The following is a 23540-nucleotide window of genomic DNA, read 5'->3' on the forward strand; positions in this document are numbered from 1 at the left end:
GCCGCCACAGGCTCACCCCACATCCGTACCCGTCCCTCCCCCTGGCATGAGTGAGACAGAGCCCCCGAATCAGCTTCTCCTTTAACCCTGTCCTGTCTGAGTGAAGAACAGACGCCCTCGGGCGATCTACACGCAGAGGCAGGTCCAAATCCAAAGCTGAACCCCAGGAGCTGTGAGAACAAAGAAGAGAAAGAGAAATTTCTCACAGCAGCCTCAGGAGCAGCGGATTAAGTCTCCACAATCAACCTGATGCATCTGTGGAATTCCTGAAGAGACAACGAATCATCCCAAATTGAGGGGGTGGACTTTGGGAGCAAGATATATTATTTTTTCCCCTTTTCCTTTTTTTGTGAGTGTGTATGTGTATGCTTCTGTGTGAGATTTTGTCTGTATAGCTTTGCTTTCACCATTTGTCCTAGGGTTCTGTCTGTCCAGTTTTGTTTTTGTTTGTTTTGACTTAAAAAAAATTTTTTTTCTTAATAATTATTTCTTAATAACTTTATTTTATTTTATTTTTATTTTATCCTCTTTCTTTCTTTCTTTCTATTTTTTCTCCCTTTTATTCTGAGCCGTGTGGATGAAAGGCTCTCGGTGCTCCAGCAGGAGTCAGTGCTGTGCCTCTGAGGTGGGAGAGCCAACTTCAGGACACTGGTCCACAAGAGACCTCCCATCTCCATGTAATATCAAACAACAAAAATCTCCCAGAGATCTACAACTCAACACCAAGACCTAGCTTCACTCAACGACCAGCAAGCTACAGTGCTGGACACCCTATGTCAAACAACTGGCAAGACAGGAACACAACCCCACCCATTAGCAGAGAGCCTGCCTAAAATCATAATAAGGTCACAGACACCCCAAAACACACCACCAGACCTGGACCTGCTGACCAGAAAGACAAGATACAGTCTCATCCACCAGAACAAAGGCACTACTCCCCTCCACCAGGAAGCCTACACAGCCCACTGAACCAACCTTAGCCACTGGGGACAGACACCAAAAACAACGGGAACTGTGAACCTGCAGCCTGCGAAAAGGAGACGCCAAACACAGTAAGATAAGCAAAATGAAAAGACAGAAAAACACACAGCAGATGAAGGAGCAAGGTAAAAACCCACCAGACCTAACAAATGAAGAGGAAATAGGCAGTCTACCTGAAAAAGAATTCAGAATAAAGACAGTAAAGATGATCCAAAATCTTGGAAATAGAATAGAGAAAATGCAAGAAACATTTAACAAGGACCTAGAAGAACTAAAGAGGAAACAAGCAATGATGAACAACACAATAAATGAAATTAAAAATACTCTAGAAGGGATCAATAGCAGAATAAATGAGGCAGAAGAACGGATAAGTGACCTGGAAAATAAAATAGTGGAAATAACTACAGCAGAGCAAAATAAAGAAAAAAAAATGAAAAGAACTGAGGACAGTCTCAGAGACCTCTGGGACTATATTAAACACACCAACATTCACATTATAGGGGTCCCAGAAGAAGAAGAGAAAAAGAAAGGGACTGAGAAAATATTTGAAGAGATTATAGTTGAAATCTTCTCTAATATGGGACAGAAAATAGTTAATCAAGTCCAAGAAGCACAGAGAGTCCCATACAGGATAAATCCAAGCAGAAACATGCCAAGACACATATTAATCAAACTATCAAAAATTAAATACAAAGAAAACATATTAAAAGCAGCAAGGGAAAAACAACAAATAACACACAAGGGAATCCCCATAAGGTTAACAGCTGATCTTTCAGCAGAAACTCTGCAAGCCAGAAGGGAGTGGCAGGACATACTTAAAGTGATGAAGGAGAAAAACCTACAACCACGATTACTCTACCCAGCAAGGATCTCATTCAGATTTGATGGAGAAATTAAAACCTTTACAAACAAGCAAAAGCTGAGAGAGTTCAGCACCACCAAACCAGCTTTACAACAAATGGTAAAGGAATTTCTCTAGGCAAGAAACACAAGAGAAGGAAAAGATCTATAATAACAAACCCAAAACAATTAAGAAAATGGGAATAGGAACATACATATAGATAATTACCTTAAATGTAAATGGATTAAATGCTCCCACCAAAAGACACAGACTGGCTGAATGGATACAGAAACAGACCCATATATATGCTGTCTACAGGAGACCCACCTCAGACCTAGGACACATACAGACTGAAAGTGAGGGGATGGAAAAAGATATTCCATGCAAATGGAAATCAAAAGAAAGCTGGAGTGGCAATTCTTATATCAGACAAAATAGACTTTAAAATAAAGACTATTACAAGAGACAAAGAAGGACACTACATAATGATCAAGGGATCGATCCAAGAAGAAGATATAACAATTGTAAATATTTATGCACCTAACATAGGAACACCTCAATACGTAAGGCAAATACTAACAGCCGTAAAAGGGGAAATCAACAGTAACACAATCATAGTAGGGGACTTCAACACCCCACTTTCACCAGTGGACAGATCATCCAAAATGAAAATAAATAAGGAAACACAAGCTTTAAATGACACATTAGACAAGATGGACTTAATTGATATTTATAGGACATTCCATCCAAAAACAACAGAATACACATTTTCCTCAAGTGCTCATGGAACATTCTCCAGGATAGATCATATCTTGGGTCACAAATCAAGACTTGGTAATTTCAAGAAAATTGAAATCATATCAAGTATCTTTTCCGACAACAATGCTATGAGAGTAGATATCAATTACGGAAAGATCTGTAAAAAATACAAACACATGGAGGCTAAACAATACACTACTATTAACAAAGTGATCACTGAAGAAATCAATGAGGAAATCAAAAAATACCTAGAAACAAATGACAATGGAGACACGATGACCCAAAACCTATGGGATACAGCAAAAGCAGTTCTAAGAGGGAAGTTTATAGCAATACAATCGTATCTTAAGAAACAGGAAACATCTCAAATAAACAACCTAAACTTGCACCTAAGCAATTAGAGAAAGAAGAATAAAAAAACCCCAAAGATAGCAGAAGGAAAGAAATCATAAAGATCAGATCAGAAATAAATAAAAAAGAAATGAAAGAAACGATAGCAAAGATCAATAAAACTAAAAGCTGGTTCTTTGAGAAGATAAACAAAATTAATAAACCATTAGACAGACTCATCAAGAAAAAAAGGGAGAAGACTCAAATCAATAGAATTAGAAATGAAAAAGGAGAAGTAACAACTGACACTGCAGAAATACAAAGGATCATGAGAGATTACTACAAGCAACTCTATGCCAATAAAATGGACAACCTGGAAAAAATGGACAAATCTTAGAAATGCACAAACTGCCGAGACTGAACCAGGGAGAAATAGAAAATATGAACAGACCAATCTCAAGCACTGAAATGGAAACTGTGATTAAAACCTTTCAACAAACAAAAGCCCAGGACCAGATGGCTTCACAGGCAAATTCTATCAAACATTTAGAGAAGAGCTAACACCTATCCTTCTCAAACTCTCAAAATATAGTAGAGGGAGGAACACTCCCAAACTCATTCTACGAGGCCACCATCACCCTGATACGAAAACCAGACAAAGATGTCACAAAGAAAGAAAACTACAGGCCAGTATCACTGATGAACATAGATGCAAAAATCCTCAACAAAATACTAGCAAACAGAATCCAACAACACATTAAAAGGATCATACACCATGATCAAGTGGGGTTTATTCCTGGAATGCAAGGATTCTTCAATATATGCAAATCAATCAACAGATACACCACATTAACAAATTGAAGGGAAAAAACCATATGATCATCTCAATAGATGCAGAGAAAGCTTTCGACAAAATTCAACACCCATTTAAGATAAAAACCCTGCATAAAGTAGGCATAGAGGGAACTTTCCTCAACATAATAAAGGCCATATATGGCAAACCCACAGCCAACATCGTCCTCAATGGTGATTTCCACTAAGATCAGGAACAAGACAAGTTTGCCCACTCTCACCACTATTATTCAACATAGTTTTGGAAGTTTTAGCCACAGCAATCAGAGAAGAAAAAGAAATAAAAGGAATCCAAATCATAAAAGAAGTAAAGCTGTCACTGTTTGCAAATGACATGATACTCTACATAGAGAATCCTAAAGATGCTACCAGAAAACTACTAGAGCTAATCAATGAATTTGGTAAAGTAGCAGGATACAAAATTAATGCACAGAAATCTCTGGCATGCCTATACACTAATGATGAAAAATCTGAAACTGAAATTAAGAAAACACTCTCATTTACCATTGCAACAAAAAGAATAACATATATAGGAATAAACCTACCTAAGGAGACAAAAGACCTGTATGCAGAAAATTATAAGACACTGATGAAAGAAATTAAAGATGATACAAATAGATGGAGAGATATACCATGTTCTTGGATTGGAAGAATCAACATTGTGAAAATGACTTTACTACCCAAAGCAATCTACAGATTCAATGCAAGCCCTATCAAACTACCACTGGCATTTTTCACAGAACTAGAACAAAAAATTTCACAATTTGTATGGAAATACAAAAGACCCCGAAGAGCCAAAGCAATATTGAGAAAGAAAAATGGAGCTGGAGGAATCAGGCTCCCTGACTTCAGACTATACTACAAGGTTACAGTAATCAAGACAGTATGGTACTGGCACAAAAACAGAAATATAGATCAATGGAACAGGATAGAAAGCCCAGAGATAAACCCATGCACATATGGTCACCTTATCTTTGATAAAGGAGGCAAGAATATACAGTGGGGAAAAGACAGCCTCTTCAATAAGTGGCGCTGGGAAAACTGGACAGCTACATGTAAAAGAATGAAATTAGAACACTCCCTAACACCATACACAAAAATAAACTCAAAATGGATTAAAGACCTAAGTGTAAGGCCAGACACTATCAAACTCTTAGAGGAAAACATAGGCAGAACACTCTATGACATAAATCACAGCAAGATCCTTTTTGACCCACCTCCTAGAGAAATGGAAATAAAAACAAAAATAAACAAATGAGACCTAAGGAAGCTTAAAAGCTTTTGCACAGCAAAGGAGACCATAAACAAGACAAAAAGACAACCCTCAGAATGGGAGAAAATATTTGCAAATGAAGCAGCTGACAAAGGATTAATCTCCAAGATTTACAAGCAGCTCATGCAGCTCAATAACAAAAGAAACAAACAACCCAATCCAAAAATGGGCAGAAGACCTAAATAGACATTTCTCCAAAGAAGATATACAGATTGCCAACAAACACATGAAAGAATGTTCAACATCATTACTCATTAGAGAAATGCAAATCAAAACTACAATGAGATATCATCTCATACCAGTCAGAATAGCCATCATCAAAAAATCTGTAAACAGTAAATGCTGGAGAGGGTGTGGAGAAAAGGGAACCCTCTTGCACTGTTGGTGGGAATGTAAATTGGTATAGCCACTATGGAGAACAGTATGGAGGTTCCTTAAAAAACTAAAAATAGAATTACCATGCAACCCAGCAATCCCACTACTGGGCATATACCCTGAGAAAACCATAATTCAAAAAGAGTGTACCAAAATGTTCATTGCAGCTCTATTTACAATAGCCAGGACATGGAAGAACCTAAGTGTCCAACATCGGATGAATGGATAAAGAAGATGTGGCACATATATACAATGGAATATTACTCAGCCATAAAAAGAAACGAAATTGAGATATTTGTAGTGAGGTGGATGGACCTAGATTCTGTCATACAGAGTGAAGTAAGTCAGAAAGAGAAAAACAAATACCGTATGCTAACACATATATATGGAATCTAAGGAAAAAAAAAAAAGGTCATGAAGAACCTAGAGGTAAGATGGGAATGAAGACACAGAACTACTAGAGAATGGACTTGAGGATATGGGGAGGGGGTAGGGTAAGCTGTGACAATGTGATGGAGTGGCATGGACATATATACACTACCAAACATAAAATAGATAGCTGGTGGGAAGCAGCTGCATGGCACAGGGAGATCAGCTCGGTGGTTTGTGACTACCTAGAGGGGTGGGATGGGGAGGGTGGGAGGGAGGGAGATGTAAGAGGGAGGAGATATGGGAACATATGTATATGTATAGCTGATTCACTTTATTATAAAGCAGAAACTAACACACCATTGTAAAGCAATTATACTCCAATAAAGATGTTAAAAATTTTTTTAGATAGGTTTTTCAATAATATTTTCATTTCAGCTGTTTAAAAATATATCAAAATTAGAAACATAGTACTTGCCACCTAGTTTTTTGCGGTATGCGGGCCTCTCACTGTTGTGGCCTCTCCCGTTGTGGAGCACAGGCTTCGGACGCGCAGGCTCAGCGGCCACGGCTCACGGGCCAAGCCGCTCCGCGGCATGTGGGATCTTCCCGGACCGGGGTACGAACTCGTGTCCCCTGCAATGGCAGGCGGACTCTCAACCACTGCGCCACCAGAGAAGCCCTGCCACCTAGTTTTAACAATCGTTAACATTGGGCCATAGTCACTTCATGCCTATATTTTTGTTATATCATTCCAAAATAAATGAAAAGTACCGAGATATTTCACTTCTAAATGCTTGAGCATAGATGTCCAAAAAGATGGAACATACTCCAAAATACCACAATACCTTTATGACACCTAACAAAATTGACAATTATTCCATACTGTCATTTAATATCTAGTCCATTATCAAATTTCCTTAGTGAAACAAATAAGAAATTAACTGTTTCTGTTCAGACCAGTATCAAACATTACATTTGGTTGTTATCTCTCTGAAGCCTTTTGAAATCTAGAACAGTACCCTCTACCCCAACTTTATTTGCCCATGGCGCTGACTCTTCTAAGAGCTCAGATCAGTTTTCTTAGAGAAAATGCCACATTCTGGACTGATTATTTCTTCATGGTGTTATTTAACATGATTTAAGATTGATAGATTTCATTCTGAAAAAGGAAAGAGTTGAGACAGACATCAGAGCTGTCCAATAGAACTTTCTACAATGATGGAAATGTTCTACGTCTATGCCATTCATCATGGCAGCCACTAGTCACATTGCTATTCAGCACTCAAAGTGTAGCTAGTACGACCAAAGAACTAAATTGTAATTTAATTTTAATTAATTTAAGTTTTGAGTTTGAATAGCTACGTGTGGCCAGTGCCTACTGAATCATTTGTGTAACACAAAAGTGAATATAAAGTGCCTACATTCTGCCCGTATGTAGCAGGTATTTGATAAATGTTGGCCCGTCTCTCTTTTAAATGTATTTTTTAAAGCATGTCATGCAATGTATTATCATATACTGAATATTGAATGAAGCTGTATGTATGACCTTATAGTGTGATTAAGACCTTTCCAACAGCAGAGAAGTAAAGGCCATGATTTACAATGTTTCAGGTGTACAGCAAAGTGATTCATTTATACACATACATATATATATCTATTCTTTTTCATATTCTTTTCCATTATAGGTTATTACAAGATATTAAATATAGTTCCCCTGCCATAGTGTAGATCTTTGTTGTTTATCTATTTTATATTTAGTAGTGTGTATCTGTTAATCCCAAATTCCTAATTTATCCCTCCCCGACCCTTTCCCCTTTGGTAACCATAAGTTTGTTTTCTATACCTTTGGGTCTATTTCTGTTTTGTAAATAAATTCATTTGCATAATTTTTTTAGATTTCATATATAAGTGAAATCATATATTTGTCTTTATCTGTCTGACTTACTTCACTTAGTATGATAATCTCTAGGTCTATCCATGTTGCTGCAAATGGCATTATTTCATTTTTTTTTATGGCTGGGTGATATTCCACTGTATATATATATATACCACATGTTCTTTACCCATTCATCTGTTGATGGACATTTAGCTTGCTTCCATATCTTGGCTATCATAAATAGCACTCCTATGAACATTAGGGTGCAGGTATCTTTTTGAATTAAAGTTTTCATCTTTTCTGGATATATGCCCAGGAGTGGAATTGCTGGATCATATGGTAACTCTACTTTTAGTTTTTTAAGGAACTTCCATACTGTTTTCCATAGTGGCTGCACCAATTTACATTCCCACCAACAGTGTAGGAGGGTTCCCTTTTCCCTGGGAGCTATATTGATATCACACCCTTGAGTTCTCACACAATGTTTTCCTTTTCTATTGCTCATTTAAAAGTTTCCCATTTATACCCACATGTAATGTGAAGTCATCTGAACATAAATTAAAAATGGAGAAGGACATTTCATATAGTTGGCAATGTAATGTTCGCCACCTAGTTTCATAAGAGAATCAGTTTAGAGAGCAAGAACATTTGTCTTCTGTTATACAGACCCAAAGTGATGGTTGTGAATTTGTATTGCTCTTCACACAGTCTATACCTTTTTGGTTTATGACACCAGTGTAATAGGGATTTAATCTTATTCAGGCACTGGTCACATGGTGCAGTTTCTTTTGCCTTCTTAAATGTAACCATGTGTAGAATCTCCTCTATTGGCATTAAAGATTTACTCATCTTTTATGATCACACTGGATTTAAGTTAAGTAGTTTGATAATCAGATGGAATATAATTAATCATTTTCAGGATTACCTAGGCTAAAACTCAACACAGTAAAATACAGTGAGTATGGTTATGCCCATCTACATCCCTGTATAAATAAAGGTGATGAGGTTATACAATTCAAATGATTTTCAGGAAAATATTCTTGGCACAGATGATTAGAAATATGTTTAAGCTAAATTTAGAATTCAGGAAAAGCAATCCTACAGCTTAGTTTCCATTATTGTTTTCCTTTCAACTAAGCTCTTAAGCTAAATAAATTAAAGTCTCCAAGGTGTTTAAACAGTTCAGTCTATAGTAGTATGCTATGGTTTATTATAAAACACAGTTGTAAAATCATTGCTAAGTTACCCCTAATACCTGCATGGTCATAACTGGAATTCTCTAGCAAAAGCATCAGTGTCTTGCTTACCCATTAGTTTTAGCTCCTTATCTGTAATTGTTCATCTCCTCCTTGAGAATCTCTCTCCCTTCCCCAAAGTCTCACCCCTGTCTCTGGATCATTGCATCACAGTCACGAAACCATATCCCAATTTGTCAGGCAAAATGCCGCTTTCTATTATCTAATAATCTATCTAAAATAATCTCATACATCTTTAAGATTTTTTTCATTCTTTTAAAAAAGCTCATCATAGTATGTTTCAAACTGTTTCAAAATTTAGAAAAGAAATGCAATATGTCTTTAAAGGTAGGCAATACCTAGTACCATATATATTTCTTAAAGCAGTAGAAAATTTTTATTGTTGCTCTTTTGTCTTAGCATGGCCCTTACTTTGTTATTTTTAGCAACTATTATGAGAATTTGCCCCGCCTCACCTCTATTTTCACCCCATCAGTAGTATGACCATATGTGGCAGGATAAAACTTCATACTGATCCAAAATTGTCCCCATCTCTATCAAGACCCTACTTTTTAGTACAGGCAGTTTGGCTTGAAGGCTCAACCTAGGAGAGGAAAGAGATAAAACTAGAGAACAGGGCTTCCCTGGTGGCGCAGTGGTTGAGAGTCTGCCTGCCAATGCAGGGGATACAGGTTCGTGCCCCGGTCCAGGAAGATCTCACATGCTGCGGAGTGGCTGGGCCCATGATCCATGGCCGCTGAGCCTGCGCGTCCAGAGCTTGTGCTCCGCAACGGGAGAGGCCACAACAGTGAGAGGCCTGTGTACCGCCAAAAAACAAAAAACAAACAAACAAAAAAACTAGAGAACAAAAGCATGTAAAATGAAATATCTGGAAAGATATATGACAGAGTTTTTCTTATACTCAATTTTAGAATTCTCTTAACTGGGGAGAGGGAAGAACAGAAAGGAGAGAAATAGAATAAAGTGAGTTGGGGCCCTATATCCTGTACCCCTCCAAAGACCTGAGGGTGATGAACTGATCCTAGACAGGTTTAGGATCTTTGAATAAAAGGAGACTTGTGGCCTGCTTTCTGTCTAGACCAGGGGTCCCCAACCCCCAGGCCATGGACCGGGACCAGTCAGCAGCCTTTTAGGAACCAGGCCGCACAGGAGGAGGTGAGTGGCCCGCTCCCCATCGCTGGCATTACCGCCTGAAGCATCCCCTGCCCTGCCCCGCCCATCCGTGGAAAAATTGTCTTCCGCAAAACCAGTCCCTGGTGCCAAAAATGTTGGGGACTGCTGGTTTTCGACAACAAAGAGAGAGCAAATCCCCACAGAAGGCTGATGTGTTAGTTGTTTGCCGGATACTGCAGGCTGGTTCCCACCCATCTAATCTCTCCCTTGTATCACAGGGGCTAGAAGCCTAGAAACTATATTTCCCAATCCCCCTTGCTGGGCAGGTTTCAGTTCAGGACCTGCTAGTGGAAAGGACCTGCACAAGATTAAAGTGAAATGCTGAGACAACTGGATACTCACATGCAAAAGACTGAATTTGGACCTCTACCTCAAATCATATACAAAATTTAGCTCAAAATGGATCTAAGACCTAAATCCATGAAGTAAAACTGTAAAACTCTTAGTAGAATACATAGGAGTAAATCTTCATGATCTCTGATTTTGCAATGGATTCTTAAATACGATACCAAAAGTATAGGCAGCAAAAGAGACAGATAAATTAGACTTTATCAAAATCAAAAACTTTCATATACCAATGGACATTATCAAAAAGTGAAAAGACAGCCCACAATATGGGAGAAAATATTTGTAAATCACATATATGATAAGGAACTTGAATCTAGAATATATTAAGAAACATTACAACTCAATAATAAAGACAAATTATCCAATTAAAAAAATAGGCAAAGTATTCGAACGGACATTTCTCAAAAAAAGTATATACAAGTGATGAATAATCACAAGAAAAGATGCTCAACATCATTAGCCATCAGGGAAATGTAAATCAAAAGCACAATGGGGTACTATTCCATACCCACTAGGAAGGCTATAATAAAAAAATAAGATAACAACAAGTGTTGGTGAGGATGTAGAGAAATTGGAACCCTTATACACTGCTGGTGGGATGTAAAATGGTGCAGCATCTTTGGAAATCGGTTTAGCATTTCTTCAAAAGATTAAACTTAAAGTTACCATATGACTCAGCAGTTCAGCTCCTAAGTATATACCAAACATATATACATCCACACAAAAGCTTATACATGAATGTTCATATCAGCATTATCAGTAATAGCCAAAAAGCTGAAATAACCCAAATGCCCATTAACTGATGAATGGATAAATAAAATGTGGTATATTCATACAATGGAATATTATTCATCAATAAAAGCAAATACTGACACATGCTACAACATGCATGAACCTTGGAAATATGCTAAGCAAAAGAATCCAATCACAAAGGACGATATATTTTAAGATTCTATTTATACGAAAAGTCCAGAAGAGGCAAAGGTACAGAGACAAAAAATCAATTAGTGTTTTCCTAGGGTTGGGGAGGGGGATCGGGGGTTGAGGGGTGGCATCTAAGGAGAAGGGGTTTCTTTCAGGGCTAATGAAAATGTTCCAGAATTGATTGTGGTGAGGGATGCACAACTCTGAATATACTAAAGCCAGCGAATTACTTTAAATGGTTGAATAGCATGGTATATAAATTATAGCTCAATAAATCTGTTTTTAAACAAAGATTAAAGGGAAGAAGAAAGGCAGAGCCACATCTTCTGGCCTTGACTGTGGCAGCAGTGTACCCCTCTAGCAACTGCACTGTCTCTGCAGGGGCATAAGAGCACTGTCTCAGAGCAATTCAGGGTTAGACAGGTGTGGTCTCCTACAGGGGCTACAGCAGCTTCCTGGAGTTCCTGAACATTGACTAACATCAATGTCCTCCCCTTCTTTTTTTCTCGTTCATTCCTTTCAACAAATTTGTAGCTTAATTCCCTGGGTTAAATCTCACTCTGTTTGAAATTCCTAGGGTGATTTGTTTTCCTAACTAAATCTTGGCTGTTATTATTGCCTAGAGAACATCTGTCCTCCTTGTTCTTTTCCTAACAAATTCCATATTTCATTCAGGTCCTCACTCCTCCCACATACAGACAAATGCCTGAGGAGATGGTGAGCCCCCACCTTAGCTTCAGGGTTCAGCCTGATTTTGGTCTAAGGGTAATCCCATTCCTCTTACTAAAAATTGGTTTAGAAATAGGCCTATGGCCCGGTTATGCTGACAAAAGATAAAGAGGGGCTTGCCGGAGACTTCTAGAAACATTCCTCTTCATTCTTAAGAAAGAAGCATGAAAAACCAATTATATAAAAGAGAAAGCCCTAATTTCTGCAGGCAGCTATCATACAACCAAGACAGCAGCCCACCTTAGAATGAAGATGACAGGCAGAAGGCAGGGCAGAGAGAACCCAACTCTTTAACTGTTGAATCTACACACTCTGAAGCTCACCTCACCTCTTGACTTCTTCTATGAGCTAAAAACTTGCCTTAAGGCAGTTTGAGATAAGTTTCCTATTACAGCTGGAAACATCTTAATTTATGCCCTGAGCCACTTTGAAATGGCAGCCCCTCCAGGCAGACAGGGCATGAGATAACTCCTCAGTTTCCCACAGTCCCAGAGCGGCATGAAATATCATGCAAAATGTACCTCTAAAAACAGAAATTTAGCCAAGAGGGGGCTGATGGACCTGGAGGGGACTTGCAGCCATGATGAGGGACACAGCGGCAAGAACCATGCAAAACCAGAGATGAGGTAGGAATGCAGACATCAGGACAGAAGGGTAACGACAACCAGGAACCAGATGGCCTCCTACATCATAGTAAAATGCCACACAGGACTGATGATGACCTGGGCCACGCCCTCTCCACGTGACACCTCAAGGCAACTTAACACCCTCCCCTCCCCGCACCCACATCCCTCAAGCCTTAGAAGGATGATGAATTGTTCAAAATAAAGATTGTTGGATCATGGGAAAATAAAAAACATTATAGACTGAGAAAATCATAACCCTAGGAGTGTACATCCCAATTAAGCAGAACTCATTCTTTGGCCACTGGGTGGCAGGGGAGGTATGATCATCTTGATTCCCAGCCCCACCCCACATTTATCAATCTTGTCATCATGGAGAATCACAGTCAGCCTTGGCAAATTTTCCTCTGCAACCTATTCTCATCTGGAATTGTTCAAAGTTCAGGCTCAAACTATCTCATGAATGGAATTTATATTACAAGAGGCTCTTGGGTGCAATCCCGATTAGAGGGCTCAGTGTAGAACTGCTGCCCTTCAACCACTTCAATGACTCTTGCCACCACTGTCTTCTTGATCAAAAAATGGATATATAATTAGGTAAGAGAAACTCAGAAAAATGCTTATAAATTCTGTTCTGCAACCCTATGCCTCTTTCCTTCCATGTCTTCCAAATTCATATTGTTCCAAATCTGAAGCAGAGAATAGATTTTAAACCATTACTGATGGATAATATGCAACCCAAAGTTGATCTAACTTGGAATGTGAAAGTACTTACAACTCTTTTCTCTGAGTAAGTTTGTAGAATTTAAGTGGCACCGTGCTTGAAAGCAACTGTTATCACCATATAATTTACTTCTTAATTTTCTTCTTCTTCATTTGTGTCCCAATCCCTTAAAACCAATCTCATTTCCTCAGTGTTGTCTCTAGAGACAACTGATGCTAGCACATATGTCACTTGGTCTCTACTCTGAAATTAAGAAAATGTTTCCATTTTTATTCCATAGGGAAGAGAATTCACTGCACAAACCAAGAATACTGAACATAACTGGAAAAGTAAAGTTAAATATCAGATTGATGGGTCTCTATCTAATTCCTGTTATCATCCTTCTATTAAAAAAAAAAAGCTAAACCTTTGCATGTGCAGAAAATAAGTTAATTTCTATATTTCACCACTATGTTAAACATATTATTTAGCATTTGATAGAAAATACTACTGAAGTAGTAGAAGCAGATCTTAATTTTTCATGAATGTGAAAAAATAAAACTTTTTATTCCTTGTGCTAGCTCTTACAGCTTTATAAATAAGTAATATTTAGCAATTATGTACATATCTATTACAAAGAAATTTAAATGAAAACTGGACATTCTATATCTTGTCACCGAAAAGCTGAGCTTCTGCATAAGTCTGTTTGCTACGGACAAAGCTTTCTTATAATATTTGAAGGTTTATTTTTAATATTTTTACCAAATGTTGACTTACAACCTTGCAATTAGACCATGTGTTATGGATTACTTTGTTGAAATGTTTGATGTATATGTTTACTTAAAATTATAAACTATATTTTTCCTAAGAGGTTGGTGTTACCCACCAAGTTGATGAGAATAAACCCATTTGGGTACCACCACCATTTGAATTTGATCTATCTCAAATTATTCCAACCTGAGGAGGAATAAAGGAGATTTTCTCTTCTTTTTTATTAATTAATTAATGTATTTATTTTTGGCCGTGTTGGGTTTTCATTGCTGTGCACAGGCTTTCTCTAGTTGCGGCGAGCAGGGACTACTCTTCCTTGTGGTGAGCGGGTTTCTCACTGCGGTGGCTTCTCTTGTTGCAGAGCACAGGCTCTAGGCCCGCAGGCTTCAGTAGTTGCAGCACACGGGCTCAGTGTTGTGGCTCGTGAGCTCTAGAGCACAGGCTCAGTAGTAGTGGCGCATGGGCTTAGTTGCTCCGCAGCATGTGGGATCTTCCCAGACCAGGGCTCAAACCCGTGTCCCCTGCATTGGCAGGCAGATTCTTAACCACTGTGCCACCAGGGAAGTCCCAGGAGATTTTCTTAACATTAACCTTTCTTAACATTTATAAACATGACCTATAAAGATGTATTTAAAGGTTCTAACAGATTTTTTTAACATCTTTATTGGAGTATAATTGCTTTACAATGGTGTGTTAGTTTCTGCTTTATAACAAAGTGAATCAGTTATACATATACATATGTTCCCATATCTCTTCCCTCTTGTGTCTCCCTCCCTCCCACCCTCCATATCCCACTGCTCTAGGTGGTAACAAAGCACTGAGCTGATCTCCCTGTGCTATGCGGCTGCAGATTAATTTTAAAACACTGTTCCAGGTAGAGTTTTGAACTGGCAGGCACAGACGTCATGGGCATCATGGGGGGCAGTGATGGCAATGCAGATTTCCCAGAGTCTTCCCAGTGGTTGGTTTGGGATGGAGTGGCAGAGGTGACAGCAGTTCTCTCTAGTGTCCGGTGGGGCAGTGGCAATAGCATTTCCTCCTAGGCCACTTGCATGCCGCAGTTTCCTGCAATCTACTGGATGAAGTGCTCCCCACAAACCAGTGTATAAACCATGAAAGAGACAAGGGACCCAGCAAATGGAAGCTCCAACATGAGGAAAAGGAAAAGGAATGTGCCCAGGATGACAATGAAGGGAAGGTCCTGAAAAAGTGGGGCAGCAAGTCTGGAGAGTAACCAAGTCCAGTGTGAAGTAGAAAGATGGTCCAAATGCATATTTTCAAGAACTGAATTCTTAGATTTTATTTTTTTCTGAGTGCTTGACTGAAATTAGAGGTTCATTCTTTTGGTTTTCTTTTTCTCTCCTTCCTCCCTCCCTTCCTTCCTTCCTCGCTCCCTCCTTCTCTCCTCTATCCCTCCTTCCTTCCCCCTCTCTGTCAATTGTATCAAAAACAAAGCAAATTTAAAAGTGAGCAATTATTAACTCCCCCCAAAAGCAAGTTGTATATGACAGGAAATTGTAGACACTGTGTATATAGTATTTACATAGACATACTAATTTTAACCTTAGATACTGATAGAGTCAAAAATATTGTCAGGGTAAAGAGAAGAAGGTGAAACGTGCTCGTCTGTGTGGTATGTATTTGTGTGGGGGAAGTCTTGCTGGGGTTTGAGGAGTAGGTCGGAAAACTAAACCTTACTTTTCACAATAGGAAGTGGATTGATAATCTTCAAAACTGAAAGAAATAAGCAAAACTTAAGTATCAGGAAAACCTTCTTCTAGTAAAAACTGCTCAAAGCGTTGGAAACTGTTGACTTTGGGAGTGGCAATCAGAAGCTGGAAAGAGTAAAGCCGAGAACTGTTATTATAAGATAGCAGAATTCATCATATTTAAAGTGAGTATGTGTAACTTAGACAAAAATAAAGATTAGAATTTTAAAGAAAAATAATTTCTAAACTCTCCCCAAATTCCATCACTATTTTCATTAGAATTTCATTGAGTTTATAGATAAATAATGTAGGGAGAACTGGCATCTTTATAATTCTGATTATTTCTCTCTAAAAATATGGTTAAGACTTCTTTTCTATCCTCAGAGCTTTATCATCTTTTTATATGTCCTGTTCATTTTCCATTGTTTGTGCCAAAGCATGCTATATTATTCTTTGCTATTATGGTGACATCTTTTTCCATTATAACTGATTATTACTAATATATAACAATTTTTCTATATTTATTTTATTTATTTATATGAATTATTTACATTATTTATTTATTTCTATATTTTTCTTGTAACCTGCCACCTTACTGAACACTTCTCATTTTTTTTAACTGATTGTCTTCAGTTTTCTAGGTAGATAATCATATAAATGTACAATTATAATTGTGTATTATAATTTTTCTTTCAAATATGTATGACATTTCTTTCAGCTATCCCATTGCATTGGTTAGAACTTGTTGAATACAGCTCTAAGAGTGGGAGTGAGTGGCTGTACTACTTTCAACTTGAATGGAAATAATCCTAGTTTTCTCCAACATGAATATTATTCTTATTGATTTCAGGTAAAAATTTGACCATCGCTTTCTCCTATTTCTAGTACTTCTCCTATCTAAATACTTCTTCATACTTTATTATTTATCATTTATCATTTGTCTAGTTATCTATTATTCTCTTTACAACGTATGTTCCTAGTGGTATGGATCAGTGTTTGGTCTTATGCCAGAACTGAAAAGAATGCCTGGCTCAACAGAAATTTGTAAAATGAATGAATGAATGGATCAGTGATGGGCAGGTCACCTCTAGACAGTCAGGTGTCCTGTCTCTTTTAACCTGTGAAAAACATTAAGAACTGTCATAGTCTTAAAACGTTTTTGCATTTATGGAATAAACATTACTTCAATATCGTGTGTTACCTGTATTTCCTAGTGTTTTACTTTAAATGTTTGCATCCGTGCTTATGAGCTTGAACTGTAGCTTTGTTATGTGTTATCTTTGTCAGGTTTGGTTTCAGGATTATGTTAGCCATATTAAGTGAGCTCAAATATTTCATATGTTTGCTCTGTAACAGTTTTAAGGTTACATGGATTAGCTGCTAAGTTAAGAGCGTTCACTGAGAAAATAATCTGCATCCTGGTGCTTCTTGAACTTCTCAAGTCATTATTCTTCTATTATGCCTCATTGTTCTTTATTACACGAGATGTGTATGAGCATGCTTTCATTTAAAAAAGTTAAAATTGTACCTAAGAATAAAGACTAAAAATGTGAGGCTGTATCTCCCTCACCCCATCCCAGAGTTAACCATGATTAACAGTTTAGTATAATACTTTCATTTCAGTATTTTTCCTATGCCTTCCCACACACGTGTGTGTGCATGTGTGTGTAAAAAATAAGAGGAATTATCCTGAAACTTACTTTTTTTTCACTTTCCACTTATATATAATAAAAATATGAAATTTGGGCTTCCCTGGTGGTGCACTGGTTAAGAATCCACCTGCCAATGCAGGGGACACGGGTTCAAGCCCTAGTCCGGGAAAATCCCACATGCCGCGGAGCAACTAAGCCCGTGCGCCACAACTACTGAGCCTGCGCTCTAGGGCCCGCGAACCACAACAACTGAGCCTGCATCCTGCAACTACTGAAGCCCGCACGCCTAGAGCCCATGCTCTGCAACAAGAGAAGACACCGCAATGAGAAGCCCGCACTGCAACGAAGGGTAGGCCCCACTCGCTACAACTAGAGAAAGTTCGCGTGCAGCAACAAAGACACAACGCAGCCAAAAACGACATAAATAAAAATAAATAAATAAATCTTTTAAAAATATATGAAATTCATGTACTACATCCTTTTTAATAATTGTATGTTATTCAACATTATGACTTTACCATAATTTATTTAACTGATCTTCTGATGATGAATATTTGGCTTTTTCCCATTTTTCACTATAATAAACACTCCTGCTGTGATCATTCCTATACATAAAACTTTAGGTCCATGTGCATGTGAGGTAGTCTTTAGAATAAACTCCTAAACATGGGATTGCTAAGTCAACAAAAATGGGTAGTTTTTATCCTAGTAGATACTGAAAAATTTCCCTCCAAAATATGTTTGTCCTCTTACCCTCCTGCCAACAAAGTATCAAAGTGCCCCTTTGCCACATCCTTATCAACCCTGGGTATTACCAAGCTTTTATATGTTCGCTAATCACGTGAAAATTGATGAAAATGCATCACATTAATTTACCAATGAGTTTGCACATTTTGTAGAGTTTATTGAACATTTGTATTTCTTTTTCTGTAAATTGCTTTTCATATGTATTGTTAATTTTTCTACTGGAGTGTTTGTCTTTTTCCTATTGATTTGTATTTATATTAATCCTTTATTAATATAATACAAATATATTCCCAGGCTGTGGGTTGTCTATTAATGTTGTTTTTTGTGTACATTGTTTTGTTTTTAGTTTTTATATATTTAAATATGTGACGATTTTCATTTATGACTTCAATATTTTATATCTTCGATACAATTTCTTCACCCCATGCTTATGAATGTTTTTTCTATATTTTCATCTGATAATTTTATGTTTAGTTCTTTGAGTATGGTGTAAGGTATGTGTCTAACTATATATCTCTCAAAATGGACAACCAGCTACCCCAATTGTATTTCTTTCAAAATAGGTAACTGAACTTCACCTTGATTTGAGAAGTACTTCAATGTCTTCCAACTGATTTGTTTACCATTGTTATCATTGATAGCAGCTGGCACTTACATAGCTCTGACCATATTCCAAGCACTCTTCTAAGGGCTTTATGTGTATTAACCTATTTAATCTTCACAACAATCTTTAATTTAACAATCCTAAGATATAGATGATATAATGGTCCCTATTTTACAAATAAGGAAACTAAGGCACAGAAAGTTTATTTAACTTGCCCAAGAATGCACAGCTACTATGTGGCCTGGCTTGTGATTCAGAGCTTTTAACTATTATGTGAAATAGCAGTGTATACTTCTAAGTTCTATTCAATCTTAGTAATTATTGTAATAATTTGCCTTTACCTGCACCAACCTTATACTTTTACAGTTATATTTTCAAATATGTTTTAATTTCTGAAAGAGAAGTTTCCCCCATTTTTTTTTCTTCTCAGAATTTTCCAGGCAATTACTTATTATTTTCTCTACCATTTGACCTATAGAATGAACTTGTTAAGTCTTATAATAATGATTAGGATTGTATTACATTTCTAAATTAACTTGGGAAGGATGACTATCTCAAAATATTGTCTATTTAGGAAGGGGCTATGTATCTGCATCTATTGGATCTTCTTATAACTTTTTTCCTATAGTTTTGTAGGTTTCAACATATGAATCTTATATTTTTGTTAGGCACTTTATGGTTTTTATCGTTACTGAGAATGGATTCCATTTCTGTTTTATTCTTTAATATATTGTCAATAATATATAGGAAAGCATTTATTTTTTTCTACGCTAATTTTGTATCTAGCCACACTGAACTCTTTATTGATTCTAATAATTTTTTCCTTGGATTTTCAAGGCAATCTTGTGCAAATAATTATATTTGTGTCTTTCTTTCATAGTATTTATATATATGTACACATATATATGTTATTCTTTTTGTCTTATTGCATTAGTTAGAGTCAGATTCCATTTAAGGTTAAAGAGCAGCAATGCTAGGAGCAAATTTATCTTGTTTCTAATGTTAATAGGAATGTTTCTTATGTTTTATATTAAATATGATATTTGCTCTTGGTATATGCTAACCTTTATCAGCTTAAGGAAGTTTCCTTCTATTGCTAGCTTGCCAAGACTTATTGTTTACTTGTTTTTAATCGAGTGATTATTGAATTTTAGCAAATGCATTTTTTGCTTATATTGAAATGTCATGAGGTTTTCCTCCTTTGATCTATTTACGTAGTGAATTACATTAATGGATTTCCTTGTGTTGAGTCATCCTTGAATTAATAATATTTAGGTGTTCCAGGAGCTATGCATACACATTTAAGATTGTTGTATCCTCTTGACAAACTGACCTTTTTATTGTGAAACTTATTAATATTAATAGGAACATCTAGTGCATTTACATTGAATATAATTATTAATATGGTTTAATGGGTTTAATTCTACCATCTTGCAATTTGTTTTTTATTTGTCCCATCTCATGTTTGTTACTTTGTTGGTTCTTTCTGCTTTCTTTGGCCAATAAAATACTTTTGAATACTCGATTTTATTGCCTCTTTTTCTTTCTCTCTCTCCCTTTCTTTCTGTATGTGGGTGTGTGTATTAGTGACTGCTCTTAGGATTACAGTGCACATCCTTAACTTATCACAGTCTACCTCTAATTAATATTATACCATGTCATGTAAAATATAAGAATCTTCCAACAGTTGAACTCCATTTATCCCACCCAATTCTTAACGCTATTGTCATAGTTTACGATCACGTTAGAAATGCCACAACACAGTTATTATTTTTGCTCAAATCAGTCAATTATCTTTTCAAAAAATTTAAAGATAAGAAAATAAAATTTATTTATATTTACAATTTTCAACAATCTTTATTTCTTCTTATAATTCTAAGTTTTATATTCAAGCCAGTGAACTTTCTTTAGCACTTCTCTTAGTGCCGTGACTATTATAAACAAATTCCTCAGTTTACATTCATCTTAAAATATTTTTAGCTTCCATTCTAGAAGAATATTTTGAAACATATGACACCTTGGGTTTTATGAGTTTCTTAGATCTGCATAATGATTTTTTTCACCAAGTTTTTAATACTTTTGGTTATTATTTCTTTAAATAGTTCTGACCCATTCTCCTTTTCCTTTTCTTCTGAGATGTCAATTACATGTGGGACAAGTGATACTATTCCATAAGATACTGAGCCTCTGCTCATTTGTTAAAATCTATTTTCTGTTTTCTAGTTTTGATATTTTCTATTGATCTGTTTTCAAACTTTTTATTCTGCAGTGTCTAATCTCAAGGCATTGAGGGAAATTGTCATTTCTAGTATTTTTAATTGATATAAACTTTAATATAAACTTTTTTATAGTTTATATTTCTCTTTTGAGATTTCCCACCTCTTTGCTCATTATGTCCATGTTTTCCTTTAAATTCTTGAACATGTTTATAATTACCATTTTAAAAATTATGTCCTAACTCTAAAATCTGAATTATCTCAGGATCTCTTTCTATTGCTTGCTTTTTTGTCTTGATTATGGGTCCCTTTTTCCTACTTCTGTGCATATGTAGTAGTGCTTTTATTGAATGTTGTATGTTATGGATAACATATGGTAGAGCATTTGGATTTTGCTGTCTCTCCTTTAACGGTGTAGCATTTGTTCTGGCCAACAGCTACATAACTGGGTAATTCTCTTGATTCTTTGGGCTTCATTTTATGCTTTGTTTGGGCAAGTGTATATTAATTTTGACCTTAACCATGGGATATGGTCTTACTCCTGGCTCCTAAAAAGTGACCTTTCTGAGGTCTCAATTTAATGACTGATATGCTCAGTGAAGTCTTTCCACTATGACTGGACCAAAACTTCAATATCTTTTAGCACTGCATAACCTCTGGCATTTCCATTTATTTCTTAGCTCCACTGCAGCTGCTGTCTTGCTGGATCTCAGGTTCTTATAGAATCTTAACCTATAAATGTAAATCCCAGACCAGCTCTCAGCCAAAGAGCTAAGGAGAATCTGCACACTGACTTCTGAGACCTTCATCTGTACAGCTTACTCCTCTCTGGAATCCTATTCTGCTAATTCCAGCTCCTCCTTTACAACCCCTCTGTTTTAATTTCTGCCTCCTCAGCTCAGTGAGACTGATGTTCTTCTCTCGGGCTTCACCTCCTTGTGCCACATCCTGGGAAGTGCCCCCAGACATAAAATAAGGTTGAATGTGGTGCTTATCTCATATTTACAGACTTTCCAGGACTCTAGTCCTGTACTGCCTATTATCCAATGCCTAAAAATTGTCACCATGTATTTTGTTCAGTTTTTAAATGGTAGAGTAAATTCAGTAGCAGTTACTCCATGACAGCCTGGAAGTAAACATCTAATAGAGGAAACTATTATCTTTTTAATCCTTGCATCTTACTTCATTGGTTCATTTCACTGTATTTTCTTGCTGCTCCCCCACTAACCACACACACACACACACACACACACACACACACATACACACACTGGCACCTTTTTGAATAATGGGGCTATGTGCTTTTTTCTCTCATGGTCTCACTTAAAATTGGTTTTGTTTTAAAAAAATTTTTAAACATGTTTTAATTTATTCTTTATCAATGTCAATGCCAAATTCATAGTTACAAATATGGATCCTCCTTGTTTGACATTAAACCTTTATCATATTTTACTTTCTCTTTTCCACCTCTCTCCTCACCTGACATCTCTAGGGAATGTTTATAGCATACCTTTTTCTTTCTAAAATTCTTTGTTATAAATTGAACTTAGTTTCACAGGCACATTAAAAACAATTCTTTAGTGTTAAATCTAAATTTACTTCTCACTGCTCGTTTTTCTAAAAACATAGCTTTACCTTTATTAAATTCTGTATTTTGATTAGTTTTTGCTTGAAGGTCTACTTTAAGTTATATTTTTTAAAAAGCATACATGAGTCGTATAATTTCTGAATTCTTACAAATCTGAACCAGGTTTTCATTTGTCCTTGCATTTAGGTAATAGCTTGGCTCAGTCTATAATTCTTGGAACATAATGCTTTTTCTTCAGAAGTCTTTACATTTTCTCTGAGGTTTTCTGGCATTAGTGTTGCAAATTAAAAGTCTAATGACGTTTTTTAGTGACCTTTTTTTTTCACAGTTGGCTGCTTCCAGCATTTGTTCATTATTCAGGCCATGGAAAACCATCTGGGTATGATTCCTTTTCATTATACTGCCTAGTCTTTGGTAAGTTTTCTCCATATAAACAATGAATCCTTCCACTCTGAAATGTTTTTTCTTTAATTATTGCTTGACATTCATTCATACTATTTTCTCCTTCTGGAACTTCTGTAACAACAATATTGCTTCTCCTGCTTCAATCTTTTCTGCCTCTCAACTTTTCTCTTGAATTCCCAACTCTCAGAGTTCTAGAAGAATGTCCCATAGTTATTCTTCTTTTTATCTCTAAGATCTATTTTTTGGTTCTCGATTTTTACTTTACTTTTCAAACAAAAGTAATATATGACGCTTTTGAACCTAAGAAAATTAGCTTCCCCACCCCCAAGTTCTTCCCTTTATTCTATAGCAACTGTTTTACTAGAGGTTATTTAACCTGAATACTCAACATTTTATCCCCCTCATTTGAACCACTGAATTTCTCAATTTACCT

General features: G+C 36.6%; 1 protein-coding gene across 1 annotated transcript in view; it reads right to left on the bottom strand.

The window, feature by feature from the left end:
- Positions 1–23540, bottom strand: part of MEGF10 (multiple EGF like domains 10) — a 366625-nt gene that overhangs the window by 188506 nt on the left and 154579 nt on the right. The gene's annotated exons all lie outside the window — the stretch shown is intronic.

Source organism: Aethalodelphis obliquidens, unplaced genomic scaffold (genome assembly GCF_003676395.1).
Source record: "Aethalodelphis obliquidens isolate GAN/ISIS:26980383/991018 unplaced genomic scaffold, ASM367639v1 scaffold4, whole genome shotgun sequence".
Lineage (NCBI taxonomy): Eukaryota > Metazoa > Chordata > Mammalia > Artiodactyla > Delphinidae > Aethalodelphis > Aethalodelphis obliquidens.